Raw genomic sequence first — 16334 nt, 5'->3', positions numbered from 1 at the left:
CATGCTGTTGACAAACAGTGAACTAGACAATGTCCTTTACATTCTCAGCAGGAACCCAAGTATTAAGCTGAAGCTAAAACTGCAGCCCTTTCGACACGCCCAGAGATTGTGGTGGGAGCAAGGAAAGGGGTGGGAGCAAGGCTGATGTCATAGTGAGAAGTGAAGGGGCAGTAAGAATCACTCCACAGCCATCTGGACAAGATTGGCCTAGTGTTCCTGGGCTGCAGAATTCAAGGAGGAGTAGGGTAACCAACCATCTTAGTTTCCCAGCAACCGAGTGCTTTCTAGCACACTGGATTTTCTATTTATTTAGGAAAGTCCCAGATAAACTAGATGAACTGGTCACCATAGATGGGAAATGTCATCTTCTGCAGATGAGCAGGGCTGGTGTAGAAGAAAGTTGCAAGCCTGAGGCCAGCTTGGACTCTTGGCTTCACTCTTACTTGGATGCCCTTCCTGCTTGTCCAGTTTTACTGTGTCCCACCCCAGCTCTGTTTCATTTTAGGTCTTGAGGCTTCACCATGTGCCATGAACTGGTTTACCCCTCTGAAACCTCTGAGTCTTATTTGACCACTACAAGTACTATCACTACCACGGGCATCAAGATAACCCATTCATTGGACACCTAATACCTGGTGGGTAGGTGCTTTACACAATGTATGTAATAAATCTTCGTATCTGGGAGATAAGAATTATTCCCATGGTAGAGGCTGGAAACTGAGACTCATGGACATTGTGTGCCCAAGAGACTCACTTCCAGATCTGCCTGCAAGTGGGAGGCCCCCTGTTATGCCAGACCTGGGAGTCCTGTAGCATCTACCCATCTAGATCATCCTCCCACTCCAATTGAAAAGAAAAAACGGGGGGTGTTTCACAGCATCACCCACATTTGTATGTTTCTCTGATGACTCAAAATGCCCTTGGAAGCTAAACCAGGGAAAGCCACCATATGGTAAAACAGTCCCATCTAAACTGGCAATACTTGGGGCGCCTGGGTGGCTCAGTGGGTTAAGCCTCTGCCTTTGGCTCAGGTCATGGTCTCAGGGTCCTGGGATCGAGCCCCACATTGGGCTCTCTGCTCAGTGGGGAGCCTGCTTCCCCCTCTCTCTCTGCCTGCCTCTCTGCCTACTTGTGATCTCTCTGTGTCAAATGAATAAATAAAATCTTTAAAAAAAAATAAAATAAAATAAACTGGCAATACTCACTCACTGATAACCTTCCCTGTGAAAAATTTCCTTGAGGCCTTTGTAAGTCATATATTCCCTTATAGCAGATTTTGAGAAATGCAACATTTTCCCAACACCTCAGACCCTTAGGAACATGGAGAATTCCCATCATCAACTATGCTCTGTACCAGGCCTTACATGTAACACAGAGGATCTAGTGTCTGGGATTTCCTTCTTGAGCAGCTCCAGTAATGAATCTCTTAGCTTGCACCTTTTGTTTACCTATAAATAAAGAAAAGGAAACCAAAGCTGTGTCATAAACTCCATGACCTTCAGCTCAGCCTTTCCAACAACCATTTACAGATGAGGAAATAGAGCTTGAGAGATGAGCAGTTCTTTACACAAGGTCACAAGTCTAGTAAGGAAGGAAGCCATGATCTGAGCCCAAATCTCGGATCCAAACCCACTGCTCTCTTTCCTCTTGGACTATTCACTCCTGCTCATGAGGGAGCAAGGGGTGGGGCTCAAGAGAGCCCCTGGGGTATTTTTCAAAATGTCCATGTCAGATCTCTCTTCCTGGAAGGCTGCAAAATCTACTCCCCATCACATGGGGGAAATGGGTACCATGACAAGTTTCGAAGATGATTCTGCTAAGATGCCTCATACTGGCAGTTGGAAACCTGTGCACTAGACCATTGGGCCTCCTAGGAGCAGGGACTCATGACTAGAATTCACACAAGGTAATCTCAGAAATCTAGGAGATCCTGAGAAACATAAAGTGATCTGTACAGGTAGCATATGCATTATTCTAGGAGAGCCTTGGTCATTTTTACCAGATTCTCAAACTAGTACCTGACTCAAAAAAGCTTATAAAGCACTCCTTTGGAGAAAATGGCTTGCTCCTCAAGCAGAAATGTTCATTCAATCCTTTCCAGCCTCAACAGGCCCTGGACATGTGTGATTTTAAGCAATTATTCAGGGCACTCATTCAGCTTGCATTTAAGGGAATGATGTTTCCTCAACTTAATGTAATATTGCTATTGGCAAATAGATCACTCTTAGAGTCATCGAACTGCCAACTTTTATAACCACCAAGGTAAAAGATGTTCATCAGATTTTGTCTTTTCATTCTCTCAACAGGCTTTAATAGATTTCTTTCCAGGATCAAAAGGTTGGTTGAATACCGGCCATGCATAAAGTGTTGTGGGTTAATTAAGACCATCATTAGTTGCTGGAGCTCACTCTTAGCTTCATGATTTGCAGGTAGAGAGTGTGCTTCTCTCAGACACAGTTGCTCCCCTGGGATCAATCTGTGTGTGTGGAATGTTCAAACCAACACAAGACCCTTGCCGAAAACCTGGCTGGTTTCTGAGCATCGGTTTTGGTGCTGGACATCCAGGAGGAGGCTTTTCTCTTGGTTTGGTCCATCAAGCCACTGCAGTGGGAATTTTTGTGGGCAATCCTACTGCTGCTTCCTTATTTTCTCTGCTGGTATATTTCTGTCTTTTTCACCAGTGGTTATAGGAATATATCCACTGTCTCTCTTTCCTTCCGGGTGGCCCAAGTTGTTATGTTCATTGATCCAAAGACTTATTGAGCACCTACACTATGCCAGGCAAACTGCTAGGCACTAAAGAATAAAAATGAGACAGGACATGGGGTCTCGGTCCTCAGAGAGCACCTCATAGCCAAGTGGGAGAGAAGATGTGTGAACACATCGTACAAAGAGCTCTGGTGGAGACAGGCTTCCAGAAGGAAGCAACACCGAGTCTTGAAGGGCTGCTCAAAATGAGATGGGAGAAGAGAGAATAGGTAGAGGCTCTCCTGGCAGAGGGAAGAGAATGTGCCAGAGCAGGGAGGCAGGCAACAATACGTGTCTTGTGGGCCATACCTGTGTCACAATGGCCAGAACAGAGATTGTAGATCACACGGGAACCCCCATCCCTCTTTAGAAACATGAACAGTCTCAGTGAGGTTAGTTGTCCTGCTCATGAGAAAAGATGACCTTCTAGGTTAAATGTTGGTGTCCTGCCAGATTCATACGGGGAAGCGATAAACCTCAATGAAATGATATTTTAGGTGCAGCCTTTGGGAGTTCATTAGTTTTAGATGAGATCATGAGGTGGGACCCTCATGATGGAATTAGTGTTCATTGAAGAAGAAGAGAGCTTATCTCAAGTTCAGGTCACAGGTCACAGAAAGTATGGATGGTGAATCCTAACTATTGATGGTTTAGAGAGTGAGAAAAGGGCTGAAGTGACCATTTCTTTCTTTCCTTTTTTTTTTTTTAATCAAATTTTCAACAAAATAAGGCAGCTGTTTTGGGGAAACCCAAGATGACCAATGATGGAAAATGATGTGATATGAGATTTAAACTAGGTGTTTTATACCCAGGGTAAATTTTTTGCAATCCTCCAGACATTTCTTTTAGGAAGCCTAAGAACTTTGATTCCTTAGAAAGTTTGGTTGGTGGGTAGGGGGACCTTTGGCGAAGAGGAGGGACTCCACCAGGCAGCCTACTTGGGAGACAGCCCTACTCCAAGTGCCTTTAATATATTGAGTGTCATGAGCATAAAGCATAAAGCCTCCAGTTGAAAACTGTTCAGGTTTTAAATTTTGGTCACTATTAGCATTTTCCAAAGATTTGACCTTGGGTCAGCCTCCTCCCCACACGTTTCGTGTTGCTGCCATTTTGGGTTTTGTAGGGTTTGTTTTGTTATGTTGCTCATAACATGACTTAACACCCCAAGGATCCCCATTTGGGAAACCTGCACCATCAGACTAGTGCAAAGACCTACGTCCAAACCTTCACTGGGCAAAAAATGAAGGGAGGCTACCGTGTTCCCAGCTGTTGTCTCTATGCAATGCATTTCCATCCAATTGTATTTTTATTTTTATGCTTTTCTGAATTTCAAAGGCTTCTCAACTGAATATTTTACTTTCAAAATTCAGCAGGAATTATTTCTTGGCTTGAAACCAAATAAATAACTATTTACGGTACCCAGGAACACTTGTGACTTACTGCTCTGCCAGTTGTACAAGTTAAAATTGTTAACTTCTACAACTATTGGAGAGTATTTTTGAGGAGTTTGAAGATGCTGGGCTAGGGAAATAAAGGACCTGAAAACACCCTTTTTTTTTTTTTCCTATGTCACTGGTTCTCAAAGTCTGGTTCCTGGACCAGCAGCATCACCCAGGAATTTAGAAATGCAAAACTCCCACCACCACAAATGCATACATTTCCACTGAATCAGAAGCTGCAGGGATGGGGAGGGTTTTAACAAAACTAAACAGCAGTCTGAGACCACTATTCTAGGCTCAGAGAGTTATGGGTGGGCTGTCAGCGTCGGAGGTGACTTGATCCTGACATCCCCCTTCCAGCCACCCCACCACCCCCGCAGCCTCTCCCGTGGGTCAGCGGAGGAACGGGCAGTGGCCACGGCCAGTGCAGATTCTTCCAGGTGTCTGTGAGGAGTAATAAGCTGCCTCCCGTCCTAATCAGCCTTCAGCTGCTGCTGCTTTCATGCATCAAACCACACCAATCAGCTAGCGGTCCTACAGCTGGAGAACACCCGGCATGGGGAGCAGTAATGAGGGACTTCCCGTAACCGGGGTCGATTCCTTCCGTCTACCCTCCCCCACCCCCACCAGGGAGCCCAGCCCAGCAGATGGCTGTACAGCCAGAGGTGGGTCCCTGCCCTCCCTGACCCCATTGCAGCACTTCCTGTAGCCACGCAGGGCAGGTGGGATGTTTCTGCTGGGGGCACCACCCAGAAACCATCCTTCCCCAGTTCCTCACTTTACAGGTAAGAACTGGAGATGCAAGGAAGAAAAGGATAGGATATACCCATCAATGGCTTTCAAAATTCTGTGCCTCACTTTAAATCCATTTGCAGTACACACCCTAATGGGAGATGATGATTTTTTTATGAAACAAATACATGTAGCAATGAATACATCATCACCTCGTTATTGCAGCAAACATAACGTACACGAGTAGATGATCTATCATATATTGGTCGCCATTTAAAATAAGGCTACCGTAGAGGACAAATTGCAAATTATACAGAACGGCCCCGAATTACCCACTTTCCCGGGCCTGTTGTACTGGATCCCAGTCTGCCCTTTGCTCAAATCGTAGCAATCAGTAACCATTTTGCCCCTGGTGCTTTCGGCCGCTGCCAGCTCATGATGGAGGCAGTGGGAGGTGCGGGAAAAAGACCACCGGCTTCCAGCAGTCCCAGACCTGCTGCTCACTCATCAGTGTGACCTTGAGCAAGTCACTTAAAACGTCTGGCCTCAGTCTCCCCGTCTCTGAAACCCAGGGGTTAGTTAACGTTCGAAGGCCTTCTCCCTGACAATCATGCACACTTCACATGCATTTCCAATTTGCCTGCTTGGGGACAACAAATTACCGCCCCACCCCCACCCCCATAAGCCCACTGAAACAGGCCAACCTGTCTGGGCCTGGCTGTCCTCGTCCCCTCATTCCTTCCCCCCCTCCACGGCATCCCCTCTCACGAGGCTTAATCCCGTTTGAGGCTCTGGGGAGCCCAAAGTCCTGACTAATTTGGCTGACTGCTCAGCCAGCAAGCCGCCCTTGGTGGGCTCATTTGGCATTCCAGCGACATTTGGCTCTGGCTCCTGCTGGAATTGTCCCTGTCCCTCCAAATGGCCATCTTGGATACTATGAAATTAAAGATTAGAATCCCGAACAATGAAGCACCCCACTCCAGCCAGTGAACGCTGGAGACGCCTGTGCCTTTTATGACCCCAAGAAGAGCCGGTCCCCACTCGGGCAGCTGGAGTCAGTCCTAAATTACCTAAAGAGCCCAAGTGCCGGGCCTGGGCTCCATTTGTTTACAAAACAGGCACTTTCAAAGGCCCTTTACTAGGGACTGGCAATTCCCAGGTCCCCTGCTATAGGTTGATGCATAATGCATAAGATGCTGGGAAATGTGTATTCATGAGGGCGGCTTGGCTTTTGTCAAAAAGAACTGTGAAATATTATGATGGAACAATTTTCATTTCTGCCACATTGTTTTTATAGTGCATTCATGACTGGGGATTGAGGGCTTTTCGAGTTTTGTCTGGTGCAGATGTTGTGGTGCTGAGAGCTGCTTCAGACATCCTTATTTTCCAACTTTGTTGCTGACAATTACATGGTGGGGGGATGGTTCTCACGGGAGACAAAGGAATATGTCCTCAAGTGATCTTGTCCTGAATTCATTCAGGAGGGTGGGGGTGAGGAGGGAGAGAAGGATGAGAAGGAGGAAGGGGGGCAGGGAAAGAAGGGGGGCAGAAATGGATGTTTGGAGATGCCTCCTGAGTGCCTGGCCTTGGGCGAAGGCCTCTCTCATTGCTTCTCGTTTACTCCTAGAAGGGAGCCATCATCTCCATTTTCCGTATGAGGAAGTGGAGGCCCAGCGAGGCTGAGCTACTTGTCTGAAAACACGTAAGCTTTGAGTTGTGAAGCCCGAGTTGGAATCCACGCTGCCATGTCCTAGCTTCTAGTCTTTTCTGGCACCAGGCTCGGAGAAGGGAGGCCAAGGAGGACTCTTCCCCTGCAGGCCATCGAGGGACTTGGGACGCAGGGTGAGCTGCGCACAAGTGGCCACTGGGTGAGGCACACACGGAGGAAACCTGGAGGAGAAGGGCTGGGAGCCGTGTGGGGCGTCTGGGCGCCATGTTCAGGCAAACACACATCTTGGGAGGCAGAGGAACCTGCTGAGATTCCGTGGCTCCCACCGTCTGGTGCCAGCGCTGTACCAGCTCAGATCTCCTGCACCACAAATCCCAGCCTTGGGTCACCACACCGCTGGCTGCCTCCTTGTCCGGGAAAAGCTGGCCCCTTTGGTCGAGCCCCTGAGCCAGGAGGGAATGAGTTCCCGGAGGCAGGAATTGAGGCTTCATTTTCCCTGGCTCCCGGGGGGCTGGCGTAGCTCCAGGCACGCTCCCAGGGCAGGCTCTACACACTCTTTAAATGTACCTGGCATGACAGAGAGGCCCAGGCTCCAGGCAAACTCTGCGGCTAGAGAGGAGACCGTCAGGGAAGCCAAGCAGAGAGAGGGAGGTGGGAGGGCCCCGGGCCTGGCTCCTGGGGATCGGTACAGGGGGGCACAGCCCAGAGGTCTCCTAAGGCCAACACATACTCAGAGCACCGAGCGGGAGAAAAGCAGAGGCGGCAGAGAGCAGAACAGGGAATGAAGGAGCCCCGCATGGCCCAGGTGGGCCCCTTCCACAGGCCGGGCCAGAGCGGACCCTTGAGGCCTACACTGCAGGGAGGAGAGGCAGGGCTTTCAGCTCAAGAGAGCCCACAAACGGAAATCCCTGGCCACCTTGAAGACCCACCGCTCCCGCTCATGGACATGATCCAAGTGAATGAAAGTCCTGCACACGTGGAAACACTCATGTGTCTCCTTAGAGTCCCTCCGGCGGGGAGTTCATGAAGATCTCCGGACACACCCAGGTCCTCTTTCTTTTCCACACCAAAAAGCACTAGTGTTGGGAAGGTGGGTCTCGCTGCAAACGTAGCCCCACAAACCTCTCTGCCCTTTTCTAAAGCAGACCACACGCTTTCTCCCTTGAGGGTCATGGCACTGGCCGTTCCTCTGCCTCCAGCATCGGCCACCCCCTCTGTAGTCAGGGCTGGTGCCTGGCCGCCCTGCAGACCTCAGGTTATCTGGTTGGCTCTCTCCTCCCAGTACTCCCCATTCCAGCGGGCCGACTGGGTTTGCTGTGGTTGGTGTGGTTGTTATTGTCTGGTCGTCTGTCTCCAGCAGTGATGAAACTCTGTGAAAGCAGGGACTAGGCCGGATCTGTCCACCCTTCTCTCCCCGGCACCCAGCACCAGGCCTAGGACGTGGCCAGACCTCACTAAGGGTTTGGGAATGAATGAACCAGCCCACAGCGGGTTGCGCAAGAGCATTAATAAGGCGTATCTAAAGGGATTAAAATCCGACAATTTGCTCTCCGGCTGCACAGGGTGCTTCCGCCTATTTGGATCAGCAAAACCAGACCAGGGACAAGTACCAGAGCGTGAAAAAACAGATCAAAGCTCCCTGCGACCAGGTCCAAGAGTCTGCCCTGACCCCTCACCCTCTCAGCAGTCAGGCAGTCTTGTAAAAGATCGGAACAAATGTGGTTTCAAAACCACACACTCCCAAGCACGAGGGCTGTGACCACCAGGCTCAGTTTTTCCACATCAGCCTGAAACAGAGTGACGTCCTCTGCTCGCGTCGCTGTGAAACTCCGTTCGAGCCGTGTTTCAGCCAAGGGTGATCCTGCCCCTCAGGGACCATCTGGCAACTGTCTGAAGACATTTCTGGTTGCCACGATAGGGATATAGCAGCGAGGGATACCATGAAATGTCCTACAGAGCACAAGACAGCCCCCACAACAAAGCATTACTCGGCCCCAAGCGTCAGCAGTACTGAGGGCCAAAACCCCAAGTCAGAGAGGTTGCAGCCATCCATGAAGTCTTCATACCCCCCTTTTCTGCGATTGGGGCCACCTGTGGACACCTGCGCGGGGTCTGTCCTCCCTGAGGGCTCCTCCTCTAGGAGCACCTGTCGTCTTTGTCTGGGCTGCTGGGACAGAATACCAGAGAGGCGGCTTAAGCCCAAACACTTATTTGCATACTGCTGGAAGCTGGCAAGTCACCAGCGGATTCGTGTCTGGTGAGAGCCTACTCCCTGGTCCATCGGCGACTGCCTTTTCGGGGTGTCCTCCCATGGTGGAAGGAGTGAGGGAGCTCTCCGGGGTCCCTTTCGTGAGGGCACTGATCCCATCCCAAGAGCCCCACCTTCATGACCTCATCACCTCCCAAAGGTCTCCGCTCTAAAAAGCGTCCTCCTAGCGATTAGGGTTCCATATATGAAATGTACAGGGGCAGGGCGCTGGGTGCTAAGTCTATGGCACCCGTGTTCCACTTGGGCTTAGGGTCCTATTTTCACCTCTAAATTCCAATCTGCCCTCCAAGAGGCTGCCATCTGGGCTCCCGGCCATCAGTCCTGTTCCTGTTCCTACCACCTTCTGTGTGGTAGGAACACGATTCAGCCTGCCTGCGGCTGAGGCTTTCCACTCCCCCTCGCCCTCCTTAGGCCATAGCATGAAGCGTTGCCTCCTAAGGACAGAACTTGATTCATGACAAAGGAGAAGGCTTCCCAGGCAGGCAAATCCAGGCCCCCCCTTATAGGGCTTCTTCCTAATTGCCTGGCTTTGCTCATTTGCAAAATGGGCACAAGCAGCTGCAAGGATCAGGCTCTCCCTGAGCATCTGAGACACTGCACGTGACATGTGGCATGTTGGCAATAAAATGCCTTTTCTCCCCTCTCACCTGCAGAGCTTCGTAAAGGCCTGAGAAGTTGATTGCTAGATCAAACTCTCTTGAAAGGAATGGTTCTGTTTTCTGACCCTTGAGAACCAAGACTATTGCCGGGTAGGGTAGAGAGGCAACAGGCTTCGAGGGGTATATTTGGAGGAACACATTTTCTTCCTAATATCTCTCCATTTCATTGCTCTCTGCACACAAAGCCAAAGGGGTTCTCCTTCCCTGAGCAAAGGCCTGGCAGCACGGATCCCCAACTCTCCTGATGCGATCACCCCTCCGAGAATGAGCCCGCCACCTGTGGCAAGCACTAGGCTACCTGGCTAAAGTACCATGGGCAGATACATGCTCCATCCGTAGCTGCTTGAAATGCCGCGTTCTGAGGGCCGGCAGGATCTATAATAATCACGTTCCAAAAAACCCACAAAGGGACTCACAGCTTTTCAGACACCTAGACATAATTTCCAGGACAGACAGAGATTCCAGAAGGAGAACGTCAAAGGGGGCTGGCAACTCAGAGAGCAGGCAGGACACCATCCACCTCCAGCCACTGAGGCAAGTCCGGGGCAGTCAGGGGCATAGATCCCGCCACACGGGGGGCCCTGAGGACCTCCTTCACCTCATTCACAGCCCACTGTCTATGAAGCTCATGCAGAAACATCGAGGGGAGAGAACAGTACTGACAGACGGGCCGAGGGCACACCCATTTCATTTGCTGGGAGGCCACCCAGGTTGGCACACAGACCCCTTTGTTCATGGTCCCCGTTTCGATGGAGGCCAGGGGACAATGCTATTCTAGCCCCGAATGAACCCATCAACCAGGCGTGTTTCAGAGCAGACTTCACCTGTCGGTTCTATCACAGTGTTGGGTTTCAGAAGGTCCCAGTTCCTCCCCCACCAAGGGCCTGAGGCGAGGCGAAACTCTCTCCACCTTGCACGCTCCTCTACCTCGTCCCTGTGAAGTCCTGCTCCAGGAGACGTGGGACCAAGCAGGAGACACTAAGAACGTGAGCGGCTTAGGCTGGCGATCTCGCTAAGACATGCAGCTGTCTGTGCGAAGCTAGGGAGCCATCCCAGCAGGCCTCCAGCAGAAGGGAGCTAATGATTTAGGAGGAGAAAGCAGAAGGCTGGAGCACACACGAAGCCACAGACACAGGAAGGGCCACATTTGAAGAGGCCAGCTGACGGGAGCAGCTGCAAACTATTTTATTTCAGTGACTCAGGGTTTTACCACTTCTGAGAGACCAGTCACAGCCAAGTCTGATCAGCCTTAATATGGAAAACACAGTCCAGAAACTGGCAGACAAAAACAGACGCTAACTTCACAAGGCTGATCAGTACCAGGGATGGCGTGGACCCCTGGGGCACTCTGGGCTCTAGGGAGGGGGAGATCTGCTCTGGCTCTCTTCTGTGCCTCACTGTCCCCATCTGTGACATGGGGACAGGAACTCTGCCTGGCTTATCTGTGGTGAGGATCGGAGTAGAGGAGGATTCAAAAAAGATAAACCCGTAAGTACTGAAAGACCAGGAATTAGCCCTCAGCAGACGGAAGTTCTAATATCATTTCTTCTGGAAGCTTCCCAAGTCTTCCCTGATCCAATTAATTTTCGCCATTAGCTCTCACAGTACCGTGTCACCCTCCGTCAAAACACTTATCATGTTGTCATCTCACTTTTCTCCATTTGATTCTCTAGTTAGTATTTCTCACACGTGAGAATATAAACACCAAGCAGGCAAGCAGCTGTGTCCATTCTGTGCTTGTCATTTTTCGTTCTTACCGTGGGCTCCTGGTACAGGTCAGACACCTGAACAAATGAATGAGCACAGGCTCCCTGGTGTTGGAAAGAAACTACAGCAAACGGCCCCCAATCATGGTCGCTGCATCGTCTGGAAGAAGGTGTCCCTCGGGCTTGATAACCGACCGGATGCCTCTCTCAGAGACCATACCTCTTCCTGGAGCTTAGCAGGTTAATGAAGGTGGCCACTATTTATTCCATTTGTGTGTGTGTGGGGGGGGGTCTTCCCTTATCTACAAGCCCCTGAAATATATTGTGCGGGCATCCTGAAACATCTAACGATTTTAGTAGATTTGCTCTTAAAGGGAGAGAGAAAGGAAAAAAAAAAACCAAAAACTTGTTTTGCATTTATGGTTTCCAGCAACCAAAAAAAGCAAAAGGCTGAAACAGGAAGTGTTGGGTGAGTTTTAAAAGAAACACGGATACAGTAAGTTAAATATTACTTTGTGCTCCTGGCACAAGGCAATGGCAATTATTAATCTTTAGTTATGCAGAAACCTAACCATCCACGGCCCTCTAATTAAGAGTCCAGTGGTTTCCAGCAAGGAAGCACCACTGTTAACTACATTCATTGGCGAGAAGCAGGAAACCTTGCTTTTGTGTTCTGAGGCCATATGTTATGGCCCACTCCGTTTTCTCCAAAATTTTGAGCAAAAAAAGTTCACAAAACAGGACTTTTTTTTTATTTTAAATTTTATCATTTTTTGCTCCTTGTCCCAGGTTGAATTTCCCCTCTTTTTGTAGTGAGCTTTGGATAATAGCATCATTAACTTGGTTACATACCCATTTGGCAGGGGAACAGGTGGGCAGCACAGAGGTAATGGTGCCGGAATGAAGAGAACAGCAAAAAGTAAATTGTTTAAAGGCCCCAGATGATTAAACAATTACTCTCTTTGTAGTTCATATTTTAGAGTAAATAGCATTTACCCTAGACTGCATTTTTTTGTCTCAGAAACTCTTCTGCCTCTGCCGGCTGTGCGTGGGTCCCCTTTCTCCCCGATGAAATTTTATCCCTCCAGGAACTCTTTTGTGAGCAGAAGCTGCTGATCTCTGGCCAAATGAAAAAGGCCTGTCTTTTCTGCTCCTCGTCTTGCATTAAGCTCTAATTTCCAGGCGCGATATCCTTTCCCTGATAGCCGGCTGCACTCCATTGTTTCCCTCTGCGCACTAACTCAGAGGTTTTAACTCCTTCGCTCAACAGTATTTGCCAAGGGTGCCGACGAGGTGGCCTCCCATTTTCAATGGATTTCCGACTTCCAGAGGCCATTTGTGATTCAGTTCCTTGCTCTGATGCCCGAACCCTCGAAGCTTCCGTGGGCTGGTAAGCATGAAGTAACGAGGGCACATGCGCATGAAGCCAAGCCCACCTACGTGGCATGTCTGGGAATTGCCTCCATCCCCAGCATCTAAATGGGAGTTCCAGGGAAGGTGGGGGATGTGGGAATGAAATGTGCCCAACATGTTGCTGTGATGTGAATCAATCTAAAAATTTTAACCAGAAACGAAGCATGTATGTATATGTCTGTGATAACAGACACTCACGGTTGCGGGGGGCCGGGGGGGTATTATTTGTAATTGAGACAAAAAATGAATTGCAGATTGACAGCTTCTCCTAAAAGCATAAAGTGAGAAAAGTGTCATACATGTGGACCCTGTTCAAGTTCCAGCACAATTCAGGGCAGCCCTCTAAATCCAGCAAGAGTGGGATATTGGACTGTAGTAAGGCCGATTACTGCAATCGCTTCCATTCCAGGCAAAGGAGTCTTGACTCCAAGACTCAGATGACTGTACCTCCTCGAGGTCTCTATCTGCACCAGGAGGGGATCTTTATCTCCAGCCTCTTCCTCCAGATGATAAATGGGTTTATTGAGTATTCTGAAGTTCATGCTCTGGAAGGAGAACTTGATTCATGGGAGTCCACACGCTGAAATAAACAGACCACATAGAAAACACAATGGGCTCTGAGCCCAAGCTTCACTGTTAACACTGAGATGGGAAAACAGCAGAGGCAGCAGCACCTGGGCTGGGTAGAAATGCAGGTACCTGGGCCCCAGCCCAGCGGTTCTGAATCAGAATGTGCATTCTGACTAGATCCCCCCCCCCCCCAACTTGGAACATGCTGCTCCAAAGAGTTTCTGATAATCGCCGACCAAGGTAGGGGAGGCTGCCGTTCTTGTCTGGTCCGGGTCACCCAGATGTTTACTCCTCTGGGCCTTTAAACAATCTACTTTCTGCTGTTCTCTTCATTCTAGCTCTGTTACCTCTGTGCTAGAATGTGGGCTTCAAGGGCAATGGGTTCATCTGCCCCCTCTCTAGGAAGGCCTCAAGAAATAGGTTTTGAAGGAATGGCTCTGTGCTCTGTATGCACTACGCTGTCCACTCCTGGCTTCAGGAATCATATTCCTAACCTGGAAAGTTTGCTTGCTGGTTCCTGGCTTGTTCTCGGGCCAGCCTGGAGGTCCTACGGTTTGTATCCTCATCTTGGGATTAGCAGCACTGTGCACCAACCACAGCTCCAACGTGAGCCTTGGGGCAAAACTGCTGCTTTCACCTCCGCCCTGAGAATTTCCAGTTCTTTTTTTTTTCCTTTTCTTTCTTGCTTTCTTGCTTTCTTTTGTCGTTGTTGTTGTCTTAAGATTTACTTATTTATTTTAGAGAGACAGAGCCTGAGCAGGAGGGGCAGAGGGAAAGGGAGAGAGAAACTCAAGTGGGCTCTACAGTGAGGCCAGAGCCAGATGTGGGGCTGGAGCTCATAACCCTGAGATCACAAACCTGGTGGAAACCAACAGTCAGTCACTTTGCCCCTCCTCCCCCCTTGAATTTTTAAACCGCTTTTACTAGCAGGAATCACTTTCTGGCTGCTATGAAAAGCCCAGAGGGCAGAGCCAAGGACACATCCTGTGCTATGACCCAGCCTGTGCCACACTCTTAAACTTCCCTGTCCCGCGGCGGACTGCAGTACAGACTGCGATCGCTTTGTCCCAGGTACTGATGATAACGGAACACAGAGCAGACTCTCCGGCTTCCTCAGCCCCGCTTTTCAAAGTGGAGTGGATGGGTCTTTTTCGAACCAGACTTGGCTCTATACAGGTCATCATAAAACAAAACAAAACAAAAATAAATACCACTGCCACTACTGACCACCTGTCTCAAGATACTGGAAGGGAGGCAGGGCATGTGAAATAAGGAGAAAGTTTAGAGTACATACGATGGTTGTTTCATCTTTTTTTTTTTTTTTAATTTCACATCTGAGAAGCATGAGAACCTCTGAGAGGACACCATTACCTTTAGTTCCATCTTTGCTAATGACACATACAGAGGGTCTCATTGCTTCCCTTTCCAAGCCTGGAGTTGGCCTGCAACCCAACACTGGGCCACTCCAGGGGTTTGCTTTACCACAGACTGGCTCAGCCACAGCCAGCTCTGCTCTCCCCACCCCACCCCCAAAGGCTACCTCCTGTCCTAACTCCCTTCCCCCAAGACGGCCCCCTCCACGTGCGGCTCCCTCCCCAAATACAGCTGCTCACTTACTATTACCTAAATTTACTCACGTACCCTCAGAATGTTTTACTTCCCCATTCACCCCCAACCAGGAGACATGGTGACCCGTGGATTTTGGAGTTTGATGCCAGTGGCTTAAAATCCCTGTCCTGTCTCTGCTTGCCAAATGATAGTGGGTAACTCATTTATCACCTTTATGTCTGTTTCATCCTCTGTAGAACAGAAGTAATTGCATATATCACATAGGGTTGTTCTGCCAGTTAAAAAGTGAGGCCCTATCAGGTACATCTGATAATGGTCAGTTTATATCTTTTTTTTTTTTTTAAAGATTTTATTTATTTATTTGACAGACAGAGATCACAAGTAGGCAGAGAGGTAGACAGAGAGAGGAGGAAGCAGACCCCCCGCTGAGCAGAGAGCCAGATGTGGGGCTGGATCCCAGGACCCTGGGATCATGACCTGAGCTGAAGGCAGAGGCTTTAACCCACTGAGCCACCCAGGTGCCCCTGGTCAGTTTATATCTTAAGTGCTCCCACACTGTCCACCAGGCCCTGCTACCAGGGGTCCTGAGAAGTCTCTATATTATCAGGCCTTCCAAGAGAGGAGGAAGAAAGGCTTATGGAAGCCCACCTCACTTCATATATGAGATCAGAAGCAACTCTTTCTCAATCCTGTGGCTTTCCCAGCTGTCATAGAAAATGCACAAAAGTCAAAGCCACCTTGAAAATCAGTGAGTGGAATTCTAAGGCCTCGGGTAGGGGGTGGTGTATTATAAAGGAAAGAGACACCAATCTTCCAACCAGACAAATCCAAACCAGACAAGCTGTGTGACCTCAGGCAAATCGCTTGAGCTCTCTGAGCTTCCATTTCCTCATTTGTAGAATGGAGATAACCGTGGCTCCTTGCAGAGGTTGCAGTGGGATTAAATAAGTTGTTGAAACATCTAAAACAACAGATCCATAATTGGGAATAAACAAGCCAGAGTCTGTCGTCTCTCTTGCCTTTTCATAAAAGGTCAGGGAACATCGACATTGAGGAGGCTCACATCAAAACCTGCTCCTCAAGCAGTGACAGCTACTCCTGAGCCATCGGCACAGGAGTGATCACTTGAGCTGTTCATTAGCATAAATATTCCACAACAATGTCGCTTTAATGCTCCCAAAAGAGCACCTGTTATCTGTCCCACAAATTGGGCATTCCATGGCATAAATCATCAAGAAGCACTTCCTATGTGTCTTAAATGAAGGAGTGCCATTCCAACCAATAAAGCAAATAGTAAACAAAACAAAAAAACAGACAAAGCAAGAGACACCCCACGCTGTGACTTTAATAGTTGATCAGTTGCAGATCAAGAGCTGTAATTTCTCCTTAGCACTGGGTTGACAGCAGGAGCTGAGTTCCCACTCATTTAGATTTGATTACTTTGGTGAAAAACAAAGGCTCCACTCATCAGACCTTGGCCAATAAACACCCTCGAACTTGGGACTCTCTCCCAGAGAAAGATCCAGAAAATAGACAACACCACAGAGCTGCTAAATGACC

The sequence above is a fragment of the Martes martes genome (assembly GCF_963455335.1).
Source record: "Martes martes genome assembly, chromosome: 17".
NCBI classification, from domain to species: domain Eukaryota; kingdom Metazoa; phylum Chordata; class Mammalia; order Carnivora; family Mustelidae; genus Martes; species Martes martes.
This window is presented reverse-complemented; position numbering follows the sequence as displayed.